Here is a 4,028-nt window from a genome sequence, read left to right as displayed (position 1 = left end):
AAAAACAATCCTATATTTTGTTACTAATTAACAAAGGAGGGTTTTGTTACAAAGTAGACTAACTACACAAACACCTACTAACTAATAGATTAAGTAGTTTGAATTCAGGCTCTCTGTACTCTTCTGAGTCCACACATGTGAGCTGGTTCCTGGGCATGAAAGGGTGTGTCAGGTCTTCAGAGCTTATCAGGAGGGTCTAAGCTCAGGAACTTGACAGTGGACACCTTGAAATCCTCAGACAGAAATCTGAATGTCCACACTTTATGAAGTGTACGTGTCAAATCACATGAAATTGCCAACATTTGTCCAATTTCTATTTATAAAATGAGAATTTTGATGATTTAACCTAATGGAAGTTGTATAATCAGCGCTGAGGTGCATTCAATATGAGGACTGGAATCAAGATCTGGTGATTAAAATAAAAGCAGAGAAGGGTCATTTCCCTTGGCTCCAAAAGCTACACATTTCGAAGTTCTGAGATAACTGAATTGGTAGCCCCAAGCAACTTTTGTTTTATGTGGTACTAGAGATTGAATCCTAAGCTTCGTGCATACTAGGTAGGCATGCTACTAACTGAGCTACATCGTCAGGCTCTGAGAACACTTCTCTCTAGGGGAGAAGGAGGAGGGATTTCTAGTTCTCTTGTATTCCCATTGGCACTAGGATGTGAAGTACAGGCTTCTCCAACTTAAACTTCCACCTGGCTCTCAGCCCTCTGTCTCAGGTCCCAGAGAAGGCCTGTAACCCATTGTTATATACTGAGATTTACAGACATATACCACACACACACACACACACACACACACAGAGAGAGAGAGAGAGAGAGAGAGAGAGAGAGAGAGAGAGAGAGAGAGGGAAAGAGAGAGAGAAGATATACTGAATATCTAGCCTTTGCTATATCAGAATATAAACTTATTTAGATGATTTAGTGATTAGACGATTATTTAGTGATTACAGATGTATTAGGTAAGATGAAGACATAGTGGAGAACGATGGAAATAATATACACAAAAGCAATGAGAGACAGAGATGCCCAGGGAAGAGAAAGTCATTTGATGGCACAGGCAGATAGATGTCGGAGTGAGGTGCCTGTCAACCAAAGAAAGACAAAGGGACCAGAAGGAGTAACTGTCTGAAAAACCCCACTGCTTTCAAAAGAATGCGACATGGGCTTTCAGGTGGCCAGGTCAGATCACCCCTGAGCTTCTGAGGTTGTGTGGTCCTGCTGACATCTTGATTTCAGATTTCCACTGCCACAACAGTCAGGTAACAAACCTCTCCTACTTGAAGTTGCCTAGTTTGTGACACTTAGGTCATGGCAGCCTTAGGAAATGAACCTATCCATATTACAGACTCCATACCAACCCCATGCTCTTGTCTTTCATCAGCATGCTAATGGAAATGGAGTTATCATAGGAAGAGATAGGCATTGTATTTCAGAAAGCGTAACTCCCTAGACGGACTCATTTCAGGACTTTTTAGAGACTCTCGAGATTTTCTTTCCAGAACTCTGAGTTTGGGGGCTGTGTGTGCAAACTCTATCCCAGTACGAGTTTTATTATACAGGTGATGATTACCCATATGTCCCATTTATTCTGAGCCTCAGTCATACCTATGGACTGTTGAACAAATGGACTGGCTTCCCTGGAAGCCACAAGGTCAGGGGCTGGGTGGGTCCTCTCTAGTAGCCATAACTGACCTACTATCAGTCATTACTGAAGTTCTGTCAAGCTGTAAATGTTATTGTGGAGGTGTAATATTTTATGTCATTATCATCATTGGTAACTAATCAAAGATGTATTCAGAAGTTATATGATTATTAGCCAGACTAAGATATAAGGCAGCCACAGATGTATTCATAATACTTACTGAGTAGCTGCCCTATATCAGACAAGTGCCAAAAGACTTTCAAGACATGACCCTGTTGGCTGTGCTCTATAACTCCAACTCACGGAGTGATGGTTGTTAAAATCAATTTTTGCATATAGGTCTTTTGTTTGCATGTATGTCTGTGCACCGAATGTGTGTCTGGTGCCTGAAAAGGCCATAAGAGGGCATAAAATCCCCTGGGACTAGAGTTAATTCTCTGAGACTGAAGTTAATGACGTTTGTGAGCTGTCATGTGAGTGCTGGGAACTGAACTCAAGTCCTCTGGAAGAGAATCAGATATTCTTAACAATTGAGTCATTTTTCCAGCCCCATGTTGGTTGGTTTTAATATCAACTTGCCATGAAGTAGAATTCCTGAGTAGGGAACTTCAGTTGAGGAATTGTCCTGATTGCTCTCACTGATTTGGGGAGATCCATCCAAGGAAGATTCTTTCCTGTTGGCTGCTTCGCCCTCCCTCTTCCCTCTTGCTTCTGAGGATGCCCGTTCCTCCATTCCCACCATGGACAGAGGACCAGTAGCTCCCCAGGAACTCTTGAAGTTTGGGTCACCACATCAAGATTCCCGAGGCACCTAGTCTTGTGGACTAAGCAACTACCTAGCTGTAGGACTCCACAGTATGAGATAGCCACTGTGGGACTGCTCCATCTGCAAAGGCACCAAGCCCCACAGATTGGGGTTCTCAGCCGCTCAGGTAGAAGGCAAACTTTGTTACTAGAAGGACCTATGGGTTCTGTCCCTCTAGAGCAGTGGTTCTTAACCTTTGGGTCAGGGTCCCTTTGGGGATCATATTACAGATATCCTGGGTATTAGTTATTGACATCATGATTCATAATAGTAGAAAAAATTGCATTTATGAAGTAACAATAAAATAATATATGATTGGAGGTCACCACAACATTAGGAAACGTATTCAAAGATTGCAGCATGACAACAGTCCGGTCTTTTTCCCCCTAGAGCCACTTGGCCTGCAGGTCTGTGTGGGATTGTGGTTGCAGGTGTCTGTTCCACAGGATGGGGTTTGTGAAAGTTGTCAAGAATAAAGCCTACTTTAAGAGGTGCCAAATAAGATTTAAAAGGCAGCGAGAGGGTAAAACTGACTACTATGCTTAGAAACGATTGGTGATCCAGGACAAAAATAAGAACAACACACCCAAATTCAGGATGATAGTTTGTGTAACTACCAGAGATATCATCTGCCAGATTGCCAATGCCAGTATAGAAGGGGATATGATAGTCTGTGCAGCATATGCACACAAACTGCCAAAATATGGTGTGAAAGTTGGCCTGACAAATTATGTTGCAGCCTATTGTACTGGCCTGCTTTTGGTCCACAGGCTTCTCAATAGGTTTGGTATGGACAAGATCTATGAAGGCCAAGTGGAGGTGACTGGAAATGAATACAATGTGGAGAGCATTGATGGTCAGCCTGGTGCCTTCACTTGCTATTTGGATGCAGGTCTTACCCGAACTACAGCTGGCAATAAAGGTTTTGGGACCCTGAAGGGAGCTGTGGATGGAGGCTTGTCTGTTCCTCATAGTAGCAAACAATTCCCTGGTTATGATTCTGAAAGCAAGGAGTTCAGTGCAGAAGTGCATCAGAAGCCCATCATAGGACAGAATGTCGTAGACTATATGTGTTACCTAATGGAGGAAGATGAAGATGCTTATAAGAAACAGTTCTTCCAGTACATAAAGAACAATGTTACTCCAGACATGAAGGAGGAGATGTATAAGGAAGCTCAGCATATGAGAAGAAGCCCAAGAGAGAGGTGAAGAAGTGGAAGGGGAACCGTCCCAAAATGTCTTTGGCCCAGAAGAAAGATACAGTTGCTCAAAAGAAGGCAAACTTTCTCAGAGCTCAAGAACGGGCTGCTGAGAGCTAAAGCAATTTTCTATGAAGATTTTTTTCATAAAGATAATAAACTTATTGACCAAGCCAAAAAAGAGAGGGTTGCAGCATTAGCATTTGGAAAGTGGAGAATCATTGCTCTAGAGAAACCTGGCCAATATATGTGGTTACCTTAAGTTGAAAATTACAAAAGTGAAACTTAGGCTTAAGTTAAATGTCAAGAGTCATACCACTACTAAGAAGGTAAATTCCAATTCTGAAGCCAGTTTCCTTCCTCAGCTCCCTCCCT

The 4,028-nt window shown here is 42.4% G+C and overlaps 1 pseudogene; it reads left to right on the top strand.

Moving 5' to 3' along the window:
* Positions 1-2,895: 2,895 nt before the first annotated feature.
* Positions 2,896-3,821, top strand: LOC100751690 (annotated as a pseudogene).
* Positions 3,822-4,028: the final 207 nt, after the last annotated feature.

Source organism: Cricetulus griseus, chromosome 4, assembly GCF_003668045.3.
Source record: "Cricetulus griseus strain 17A/GY chromosome 4, alternate assembly CriGri-PICRH-1.0, whole genome shotgun sequence".
Taxonomy (NCBI): domain Eukaryota; kingdom Metazoa; phylum Chordata; class Mammalia; order Rodentia; family Cricetidae; genus Cricetulus; species Cricetulus griseus.
This window is presented reverse-complemented; position numbering and strand designations above follow the sequence as displayed.